The sequence below is a fragment of the Candoia aspera genome, chromosome 12 (genome assembly GCF_035149785.1).
Source record: "Candoia aspera isolate rCanAsp1 chromosome 12, rCanAsp1.hap2, whole genome shotgun sequence".
Classification (NCBI taxonomy): domain Eukaryota; kingdom Metazoa; phylum Chordata; class Lepidosauria; order Squamata; family Boidae; genus Candoia; species Candoia aspera.
In genome coordinates, this window is record NC_086164.1 from 19,119,945 (window position 1) to 19,132,132 (window position 12,188).

The 12,188-nt window shown below is 42.9% G+C and overlaps 1 protein-coding gene across 1 annotated transcript in view; it reads left to right on the plus strand.

Annotated features, from left to right (window-relative positions):
• The window catches only part of LOC134504548 (ubiquitin carboxyl-terminal hydrolase 12-like), a 47,004-nt gene that overhangs the window by 8,369 nt on the left and 26,447 nt on the right, over positions 1-12,188 (plus strand). The gene's annotated exons all lie outside the window — the stretch shown is intronic.

The following is a 12,188-nucleotide window of genomic DNA, read 5'->3' on the forward strand; positions in this document are numbered from 1 at the left end:
ATGTGCTTGTAGAATGCACTACTGCAAACATACAGGTGACATGGCAGAAAACTCCTGCTCTTCTGTCGCTTTTCTGTTTTCTGGCTTTGTGTTTTCCTATGTCAGAGAGAGTGTGCATTGGGTCTTGTGGCTGTTCCACTAGTCTTACAGGAGAGTCTCTGGTATTATAGTAGAGGAATGCTTCGTAATTTCTGTAATGGTTTTCAGGTGAGGATTTGGGAAATTGGCGTGCAGTGGACCAGGATTTCAGTACTCCAGTGAAATTGGTCTTGACCCATCATTTTTCAAGCTCAGTAGTGTGCATGTTGGAATGCTAAGGTGGGCAGTCAGATGACACCTGGAATTACAGGTAAGCATGGCCTGGGAGAACAAAACGAAGCAGGACATAGGCTGATAGAATTTTGCCAAGACAACTCGCTCTGCATAACAAACACTCTCTTCCAATAACCTAAGAGACGGCTTTATACATGGACTTCACCAGATGGACAACACCGAAATCAGATTGACTACATCCTTTGCAGCCAAAGGTGGCCAACATCTATACAGTCGGTAAAAAGAAGACCTGGAACTGACTGTAGTTCAGATCACGAACTTTTTGCACAATTTAGGATCGACTAAAGAGATTAGGGAAGACCCACAGATCAGCTAGATATGAGCTCACTAATATTCCTAAGGAATATGCAGTGGAGGTGAAGAATCGATTTAAGGGACTGGACTTAGTAGATAGGGTCCCGGAAGAACTCTGGACAGAAGTTGGCAACATTGTTCAGGAGGCAGCAACAAAATACATCCCAAAGAAAGAGAAAACCAAGGCAAAATGGCTGTCTGTCTACACTAGAGGTAGCTCAAGAAAGAAGGAAAGCAAAAGGCAACAGCGATAGGGGGAGATATGCCCAATTAAATGCAAAATTCCAGAGGCTAGCCAGAAGAGATAAGGAATTATTTTTAAACAAACAATGCGCGGAAGTGGAAGAAGACAATAGAATAGGAAGGGCAAGAGACCTCTTCCAGAAAATTAGAAACATCGGAGGTAAATTCCAGGCAAAAATGGGTATGATCAAAAACAAAGATGGCAAGGACCTAAGAGAAGAAGAAGAGATCAAGAAAAGGTGGCAAGAATATACGGAAGACCTGTATAGGAAGGATAACAATATCGGGGATAGCTTTGACGGTGTGGTCAGTGAGCTAGAGCTAGACATCCTGAAGAGTGAGGTTGAGTGGGCCTTAAGAAGCATTGCTAATAACAAGGCAGCAGGAGACGATGGCATCCCAGCTGAACTGTTCAAAATCTTGAGAGATGATGCTGTCAAGGTAATGCATGCTATATGCCAGCAAATTTGGAAAACACAAGAATGGCCATCAGATTGGAAAAAATCAACTTATATCCCCATACCAAAAAAGGGAAACGCTAAAGAATGTTCAAACTATCGAACAGTGGCACTCATTTCACATGCCAGTAAGGTAATGCTCAAGATCCTGCAAGGTAGATTTCAGCAATTCATGGAGCGAGAATTGCCAGATGTACAAGCCTGGTTTAGAAAAGGCAGAGGAACTCGGGACCAAATTGCCAATATCCGATGGATAATGGAAAAAGCCAGGGAGTTTCAGAAAAACATCTATTTCTGTTTTATTGACTATTCTGAAGCCTTTGACTGTGTGGACCATAACAAATTATGACAAGTTCTTAGGGGTATGGGAATACCAAGTCATCTTGTATGCCTCCTGAAGAATCTGTATAACGACCAAGCAGCAACAGTAAGAACAGACCACGGAACAATGGACTGGTTTAAGATTGGGAAAGGAGTACGGCAGGGCTGTATACTCTCACCCTACCTATTCAACATGTACGCAGAACACATCATGCAACATGCTGGGCTTGAGGAATCCAAGGCTGGAGTTAAAATCGCTGGAAGAAACATTAACAATCTCAGATATGCAGATGATAGCACTTTGATGGCTGAAAGCGAAGAGGAACTGAGGAGCCTTATGAAGGTGAAAGAAGTGCAAAAGCTGGCTTGCGGCTAAACCTCAAAAAACCCAAGATGATGGCAACCAGCTTGATTGATAACTGGCAAATAGAGGGAGAAAACATAGAGGCAGTGAAAGACTTTGTATTTCTAGGTGCAAAGATTATTGCAGATGCTGACTGCAGTCAGAAAATCAGAAGACGTTTAATCCTTGGGAGAAGAGCAATGACAAATCTCGATAAAATAGTTAAGAGCAGAGCCATCACACTGACAACAAAGGTCCGCATAGTTAAAGCAATGGTGTTCCCCGCAGTAACATATGGCTGCGAGAGCTGGACCATAAGGAAGGCTGAGAGAAGGAAGATCGATGCTTTTGAACTGTGGTGTTGGAGGAAAATTCTGAGAGTGCCTTGGACTGCAAGAAGATCAAACCAGTCCATCCTCCAGGAAATAAAGCCAGACTGCTCACTTGAGGGAATGATATTAAAGGCCAAACTGAAATACTTTGGCCACATAATGAGAAGACAGGACACCCTGGAGAAGATGCTGATGCTAGGGAGAGTGGAGGGCAAAAGGAAGAGGGGCCGACCAAGGGCAAGGTGGAAGGATGACATTCTAGAGGTGATGGACTCGCCCCTGGGGGAGCTGGGGGTGTTGACGACCGACAGGAAGCTCTGGCATGGGCTGGTCCATGAAGTCACAAAGAGTCGGAAGCAACTGAATGAATAAACAACACAAAGTTTGCATGTTGTTGGCATCTGCCATAAAGTGAGCAGTAAATCTTCAGCTGTCGTCAAGTTTTGTAAGGAACCCTTTGGTTAAATCCTGGGTGTGTGCCGGTCTACTTGTTAGTTTTTGTTTTCCAATCTTCCTTCCATCTCAGATAACCTTTCTTACATGCTGGAACGAGTTTCCTGCTCTGCTTGTGGTACTACTTAATGCTTGGTGTAGAGAAAATTGGCAGTTCTCCAGCAAGCAAAGGAGTGGATTTTGGTGGCAGTCAGTTAACAGGGGTTTGTCAAGCATAAGGCTTCAATGCTTCAGCACCCCCTTCCCTCACTGGTACCCTCTTCCATGCAATATTTTTCACGACGTCATATTTTTCTAAGTATGGCATTTGTCCTAATGTTAAGACAGATGTTTAAAATGCATGTGTTCTGGTGTCAAATTGTTAGTTGAATTGATTGGTGGCTGGGTTTGCAGAAATTTTATTTTTCTGACGAGGTGAAACTGGTTTGGGCAGGTTAATAAGGTGTGGCTTCTGGGCTCCTGCCCAATGAGGCCTTCCTGCCTGCCTGAGTTCGTCCATACGCCTGAAAAGATGAGGGAGTTTGCATTTCCTCTGGGCAGCTTCCAGCCATAAGTGATTACGATCAGGCCTGGGTTAGAAGAAATGTTTTTGGAAGAAAAGCTTTTTTTTTTTTCATTGTTGTTAAACCCATCCTGCCTTCCCAAAGCATGACAAACAATGCTGCAGTGAGCGAGCTTGGCCAAGCCATTAGTCAGCGTCTAATCTCCTTGCAAATACAGTTAGATGTAGCGTGTTCAAAAGCTGAGCAAAGGTTTATCCGCACCAGATGCAGGCAAAGATCTGCAGACAATAATGCTTTGTATAAAGAGTTCAATTTTATGCTGTAGTTTGGTCACTTGGTGGCCTTGTTCTCTGCTCTATTTCCCCCATCAGTCCTGACTTACTCCCCACAATCTGTTTATGGTCTCAAACTTGAAAGAGTGCATTTGGGGGCAATCTGACTTTAGGCAGACTTTGGTGAGCTGACTGGCTTCAGTTACAGGTAGTCCTCGACTTACGACCATTCGTTTAGCAACTGTTGGAAGTTAAAACGGCACTGAAAAAAGTTACTTTTGACCAGTCCTTGCACGTACAACCGTTGCAGCATCCCTGTGGTCATATGATCAAAATTCAGACGCTTGGCAACTGGCTCGCACTTACGATGGTTGCTGCATTCTGGGGTTACGTCATTGCCATTTGCAGCCTTCCCAGCCAGCTTCCAACAGACAAAGTCAGTGGGGGAAGCTGGATTTGCATAACAACTGCGGCAAAAAAGGTTGTAAAATTGTGTGTGTCTTGCTTAGCAATGGAAGTTCCAATCCCAATTGTGGTTGTAAGTAGAGGACTGCCTATCAGCTACCCAGAACCTCTCTAGCAAACTGCTGATTACCTCTTCTACCTTTTGATACTTTTTAAAGACATTCCCTTTGACTCAACACACTTCCTGTTTTGGACTTCATAACCTTTATCTAACATGAAATTGAATCTGTTCACAGTGACCCTTACCTTACTTCCTTATCTGTTCCTCCTTGACTTTCTCAGACTTCCACTTCTGTCCTTGTAAGTGCAGCTGAGATTATCATTTTGCTGTTCTCATCCTGCTGTTTTCTTCACATGCCACCTTGATCCTGTTAATGTGTGGTTCCTGATTTCTATCTTCCCTGGAAATTCTTCCCTATTATTAACATAATACAGCAGTTTTTATTTGGGTCATAGACCAGCATAGGATGACAGAAAACTACAGATATAAAAATTACAGTCCTTTCAGCAGTAAAAGGATCTTAATCCTGTTGTGTTAGTTATGTATCACTAACATAATAGTATAAAGACATGTCCTGGTTCACACACAATACTATTATGTATGCTTTTGGCTCACTGTGAAGTGTGAAAAAATCCACTCTGGCCTAGTGTTATATGTCAGTCAGGCTACGAGGGCTTGTTCAACAAACTGGGATAAAAACCCCATCAATTATTTCTTAAGTGATAAGTCATTGTCCTGTATGTCCTACAAACAATCCCTATCTTCACTAATGATGAATGATATTATTTATGACTTTATTGAATTTTAAACTGTTTTATTGTGAACCGCCCAGAGTCCCCCGTATGGGGGAGATGGGCGGTGATAAAAATATGATAGATAGATAGATAGAATATTACAGCTCTAAGTTCTATGAATAGAGTTGTAATGCTACTACACAACTACCTGAAAGACAAAATACAGACTGTAACATCCACTACATCATCCACTTTTCTCTTCCTCTAGCTGCTTTTATATTGTATTCTGATACAAAGTACAGATACTACCCCCAAAGGCTTCCCTAAGTTCCATCTTTAACCCTTTATCTCTCCTGCTTCAAAATTGTTACCCACTTCAGAGTTTCTCATTTCCAACTTTACTCTTGATCCCTTGTGATCTGGCTAACGTCCTTTACCAAAAACATCCTTTCTGAAGTAGTTGTTGTTTTTGCTGCAGTAGCTAAGGTCTCTACTTTGTACTGCAGCCTCCTTGGCAACTTTAATGTCCCTGATCAAAGTTAAAGGTCTCCATCGCTTAGGCATTAGCTAGTTTTCTTCCTGTCTCTCACATTGTGCGTTCAAGTGCTTTTTAACCCCCTTCTCTTTTGGTGTCCCTTAGGATTCTCTTCTTGGTTTCCTCCTATTTATGCTTCACCATGCATTGCAGTTTATATATTTGCAGTTTATATATTAGTGAGGCAAACTTGATATCCAATACCTTTCCTTCTCCTAGTCCATCCTTCCCCAACCTGTTGTCCTCTGCATGTGTCGGACTACAAGTCCCAATTCTAGATAGAGCAGTTAGGTGGCTGGATTGTATGGGAGCTATTGTTCAATACAGTGGATTGGAGGAAGCCAATCTAATCCTACCTCTCTCTCTCTTAGATCCAGCCTTCCATTCATTGATCTCCATGCCTGCTAATTACATCCCCATTCTCAATGTGTATACAATTCTGCCTTAACCTTTGAAGACCATTTTTTCTTTTGTTCATTCCTGTCCATTCCTCAAGCTCAGATTCATGCAGTGGTCACTCCCACATTTTACTTTGTTTGCCTTTGTCTCTATCAGACCTCATTCTTCTACTTTATCCAAAGGCCTATGATCAAAATCATTTACCTTCCTGACAATTGGCCTCTGATATTATTTCTCAAATTGCCTAAAGGACTTCATCCTGGCTTTGAAACCTTCTGATAGCCTTGTTCCATATCTTTTCTGGTTGCCATTTATACTTCCTCCTGTGAACTCTGTCCTCAGTAGTCTAATGGTCTTCTACTCTCTAACATGGTAAGGCCTTTCCCCCTTGCTGTTCCCACTGTTAACCATTCGCTTCCAGATCTCTTCTTCCAAGCTTTGTTCAGCTGCATCTTTTCCATGTGGCTTGAGGTATAATTCCTAAAACCCCATCACCCTGTTCAACCAAGATTGTACATATATAGCAGGATTTGCCTAAAGGCATCTGTCCCTCCCTGATTCTGTGTCTCCCTTCCTACATTCTCTAATAAAGAGCCTTCCATGTAGGGAGCCACCGGCATACTGATGCTGATGATGCGGTCAAAATCATCCTTGTTCTTGCAGCTGCTTTAGCATGGACATAATTGTTAGCTGTGGGGGCTGGAGAGAGTGAGGATTATATCAGAGTAAGCAGATTTCTTACACACATACCCCTCTTTCTATCTTCATGTGTGAAAAAGTTAAAAATCAAGGCTTGAACAGTCTAACACTGGCATACAAATAGATGATGTGCCTGAAGCATCTTTATGGGGAAACTTTGTATGTGTTGTAGGTAATCTGTTCTTATTTTTCCCATGAATGGATTTCATTCCCCTATAAAAGAACTTTGTAACAAACACTTCTATGAAGAATGGGAGAGTACAATATGTTTTCCACAAATCAAACAGAAAAGTAGGCTTTAGGTAGTGAGTTGTATTTTTATTGCAATACCGTAATAAAACATACAGTAAGAAAGAGAGAAGAGAATATGCCTGTTTTAAACCTGGCGAATTTAACTGAGGTAGCTGAGTTGTTTGTCCATAATAAGACTCTTCTAGGCTGGCAAAGAAGGTTCCGATGTTGACATTATATAGTATGTAGACTATATCATATGATCCACATGAAGTGTCCATCTTAAATCCCCTTGGACCACCAACACACTTGTCAAATAAACTAGAATCACATATTCCTCCATGTCTGGAGGCTTAGCATTGCTGTTTGATTTCTTGAAAGGTAAAGGGTAAAGGTTTCCCTCGACGTAAAGTCCAGTCGTGTCCGACTCTAGGGGGCGGTGCTCATCTCCGTTTCTAAGCCTTGGAGCCGGCGTTGTCATAGACACTTCCGGGTCATGTGGCCAGCATGACGACTCGGAACGCCGTTACCTTCCCGCCGAAGCGGTACCTATTGATCTACTCACATTTGCATGTTTTCGAACTGCTAGGTGATTTCTTAACAGGCTTGCAATTGTGGGCTAGTCTCCTCCTGAAGTCTTGTGTTTCATGGCTGCAAGGGACCGTAGCCGAGGTTCTTCTAAACTGTGGTGCAAGATGGTCATCGGGAAGCAGGAGAGAGTAGCTGTCTTTCTCGAGGCTGAGGAGGACGTGATACTCAGAAAATAAGATGAATTGGAAGAAAGAATGGGGTTGCCATGAGGACAAGAGCTGACTAACTACCTAGGCTTCCCAGCGTATTGAGGCTACTAACCTCTGGCAGAGGAGACTGGCCACGTTGGCAGATCTAAGACAAAATAGGAGAGTTAAATTATTATGGTAAAAGAGCTAGTCTGTCTTTCAGGTAAATATTTATTTGAATCCCAGTTATTATGTTTCTCATGTTACTATCAACAATACTTTGCCACTACAGAAGAACTTCTAAAGTTCAGGGGACGATTCTGCCAAACTGGCTCCACGCTAACACACCATTGGCACGTGGCACCCTGCAGCCTTTTATTAGAGTGTAGATGTCTCTTTTTTTTTTTACCCCTTTCCTCTTCAATAGCCCCTTTCTTCTGAACTGCTAAAACATTCAGAAGAAAACTTACTGGGGGTGTTAAAGGAACCACAAATAAAGATGCCCCAAGTGAAGTTCAGGTACTTTAGTGAATGCATAAATAGGCTTGTGCATCCTGTTCATGTGCTTCTCTTTTAGGGTGTCTGTTTAGGGCTTGAAACAGAACACACTTGTCTTTTCATGCACACCCCTGTAAGTCAGGGATCCTGGTTAGGACGTAGAAGTTAGCAGGTTGGTTGGCCTGTGCCTGCTGATTAGAAGAGCCCAGTGGGAGTGATTGGGCAGACTTCTTCAGGACTCCAATCCAGACCACTGGGCATGCAGAGATGCCCAGTGGTTTACTGCTGGGAGCTGCCCAGAGTTGTGTTTTAAGATGGGTGGTCATTCAGATCAGATCAGATCAGATCAGATAGATCTTTGTTTTATTAGGTGTCATGAGCATGGAGCATCCTCCAGTGAGAGTAAAAGAGAGGCTTTGCTAAGCAGAAAATAGCTCATGGTTGTATCACACTCTCCATGTGCCATATGTGACTCAATATGGGGCAGCTGTTTTTCTGCATCATAGTCAGTGTAAATCGTTTTGGGTCAGTTGGGCCAAAAAGGATAAAGTTACCCCCCAGCTGAACTTATTTGTTGCTCAACGTGGACACATCAATGCCGATTCCTTGACCACTTTTTGGAAGTGCTTTGCCACTGCCTTCTTCTGAGCCGTTTTTGGACTTCCTGATCTGGCTCTGGGATTTCCTGGTGTCTCCCAGTCAAGTCTGAATGAAGCCTGGCCCTGCTTAGCTTCCAGGTTTCAGAGAACTTTGGCCAAATACCAAATATTTTTACAGGTAGTCCTCGGTTTACACCCATTCGTTCAGCGACCATTTGAACTTGCAGCAGGGCTGAGCAATTGGTACCTATTACTGGTCCTATGAGTTCCAGCTGTTGCAGTGTCCCTGCAGTCATGTGATTGTGGTCCAGGTAGTCGGTGCCTGGCTCATATGATCACGATTGCCGATGTTCCCTGCTGGCTTCCCACAAGCAAAGTCAATGGGGAAGCTGTCGGGAAGTCAGAAGTTGCAATCACGTGAGGTCCTCACTTAACAACCCATGTGGTCCTCAGTTAACAGTGGCAACCAGGACTGCTGGAACTGCTGTCACTATGCGGCATGGACACAGGACATCATGTTTTACGACCGCATCTCTCAGAGACGGCAATTCCAGTCCCAGCTGCCATCATTAACCAAGGACTACCTGTATTCATCACTTATATCTATCTTATTTATTTCATTCATTCATAAGCCTGCCTGTCTAACAACTATATTTCACAGTTGCTGTGTTGGCTACTGTACACCTTGGGCATCAGTTGCTGTGTTCCTGAGACGACAGAATGCCTCACCTTTGTGTGTGCTGTTGATTTGGAATTAGAGATGAGAGCCTGCAAGGGTGGAAACTCCTCCATACCCCAGGAAATAATCTTTCCTGCATAAAAAAATGCTGCTCCTCCCTGGTCCCAACTTCTCAAGGTGAGAGGGATTGTTGCTGAGGTTGAGAAACTCCAGCATAGATAGCTCCACCTATATTCTGAAGTGTCACCTTCCAAGCCCAGGCCCACCAATTCCAGCCCCATGGACAGTCGCAAAGCCTCCGGATCATTGTCAAGGTTCTGCTTTACGTATTGTGTTTTGTTTTGTTTTTATCTGTTTGTCCAATTCTTGGAGACTGCCTGGACAAGCCCCTGCGGTTTTCTTGGCAAGATTTCGGAAGTGGTTGGCCATTGCCTCCTTCTTAGGGCTGAGAGAAGGTGACTGGCCCAAGGTCACCCAGCCAGCTTTGTGCCTGAGGCAGGACTAGAACTCAGGGTCTCCCGGTTTCTAGCCTGGTGCCTTAACCACTACACTAAACTGGCTCTCATTGCATTTTAGGATCAGTTTAATCCTTTGGACACTTTCTGAAACAGGGAGCTAAGCCCCGCCTTTCAGTCCTGGGAAGTTGTACCGATAATGGTGTCAGCTCTCCTTTGCGGAGGTAGAGATGTTATTGATGGCATTCTGAAAGCAATTTCTTTCTTTCTTTCTTTTAAAGAGATGGATGCGCTTAGATGGAAATAGAGGGAACCGTGCCCATCTCTTGTCAATCGGCTGAGGTTCTAAAAGTTGTTGGAGCCTCCAAGGGCTTTTTGGAAACCACCAGGATTCTGTACTTGAACTTGAAAAGTCATCTCTCTGAGAATGCTCTTGTTCAATTCACTCACCTCCTTGAAGCTCTTCTGCCGTGCAAGTTGGAGAGGAAGCAGGTTTTTTTATTCAGCTCAGAGAGGGGAGACTTAACCTCAAAAGCTCTGAGTTATACAAGAGATTAAACTATTTGGTTTCTAGATAGAGAAGTACATTGGCAATCCTCGCCAAAACCCAACTGGAAACCTTCTCCAAGATTATTAAGTTTAGCAGTTTTTGCTTGTCTTGTCTAGCTGAAATGGTTACGTGCTATATCTGGATAAGTTCATTCATTATTTTGAAAGGGAGCTTTGAGATCTGAAAGTTCAACTGCAAGGGAGGGTAATGTATCTGTGTGAGATTTCAAGAAATGGATTCTGTTCTACTAAAGGCCAGTTTCAGAGTGTCTTCTATGAAATTAAGAGTTGGATATGTCCTATAATTATAGTGAAGAATATTCCCTCTTCCTCACACTATTTCATTTTAGCCTCTAATTTGCTACATCTCTGTCTTATCTCCCTTTGCAGTTTGGCTCTTGGTCAATTCAACTACAAAAAAATAGAAGCAATACTTGGAAACAGAGAGAGAGATGTGCCTTAGCAATAGGAAATCTAAGATATACTTCAGCGGAGGACTATTCTGTTGATTTTCTGAGGACGTTTCATTTGGTGTTGTCTATGATGTTTCGAGCTTTGTTTATTATATACCTCTATTTGCAGCATTTTGTATTTTATTTTCCAATAACCTATGGCCAAGGCAGTGTATCAAATAGTGCAGGTGAGTATTGAAATGTATTTCCCAAAGTTCATATGATTTACAAAAACTGTCCCAATGATATTCAGCAGTTAGACCAAACGCTTCAATGTTCACTGATGTGAAGGCAACTTAGGGGCAGAGTCTGGAATGGAAATGAAGCTTGAGTCTGTCTGAATGAAACTCTCAACTTGGTCTTCCTTCTGTTGTTGAGTTTTAGACCATCCATTCCCCAGGCAGAGAGTGGTTTTAATTGTAGGTCTCTAGCAGTGGAGCTCCAGTAATGGGAGATGTCCAGTAGCAAAAGGGCCAAGTCCACCCTCAGCAACAGAAGTTCACTGAATGGTTTTGAACCAATCACTCCTCCTCAGTCCAGCCACCTCACAAAAATATTGTGAGGAAAAATGAAAAGGGAGAGTGATATGTATTTGCCTGGAGCTCCTGAGCATGGGATATAAATCAGAGCGAGAAGGAGAAGGTGTTGTTAATTGGTTGATCGCTAAAAAGCTGAGCAAAGTTGGATTAATGCCTAGTTGGGAGAATGCTATGCAATCCCAAAGTTATAGGCTAGACTTGAAGTTGACGAAAGGCACAAAAGCAGCCTTAGAGAACAACTTCTTTATTACTGCCAAAAAAATTCTGTGGCTATGTCCATGAAGCTGCCAGGAATCCAGCTCTACTCAATCTTTACCTTTTTAGTGCTCAAGGCATAAAGATACATCTACAATGTTCCATTTTTAAACAGAGGAAATGCAGAATTTTCAAGTGCTTATGAATGATAAGTGGGACACTAATAGGAGATTTAAAATTGAGGCCAGACAGTTAGCATGCACAATGGCAAACATGCTAAGCATGTCAGCAGTAGCCGCATGTTCAGGAATATCAGCATCTGCTGGAGTGGGTTTAAAAATATTTTTAAAAATATTTTAATGAAATATTTTTAAAAAATCAAATTTCTCGTTTAGTTTGCGTTCAGCAGTCTACTCTAGGGACCCATTCCTTGTTTTCTTCCGTTTTGTCCTGCATCCCTTCCCGTGGGAGGTGCTTTTCCTTATACATAGGCACATTTCCTGTGAAACTTTGATTGCAAAGTATAATCGTGTAGAGTAGTGAATTTCTGCTTGGCAGTATTCATTCCTAGCTGTCTGTTCCCTAACGGAAAGGGCCCACCGTCTTGAAAATGTGTTTTCTGAAACATCCCTTGCTTTATAGGTGCCTTTTCTATATCTAAACAGCAGTTTCCGTATATACGTGCGTGTACCTTCGAGTCGGTGGTGACTCCTGGCAACTGCCTGTAGAAAGAGAGAGAGAGAGAGAGATGCACATGTGCTTGCTCACACACACACACACACACACACACACACACACACAGAGTACATACTTGTGAAAAGCTTAATGCTAACTCTAAACTTGTGCTGGGCGTTGCAGAAGGCTTGGAGCTTAGTGGCTAACCGGCA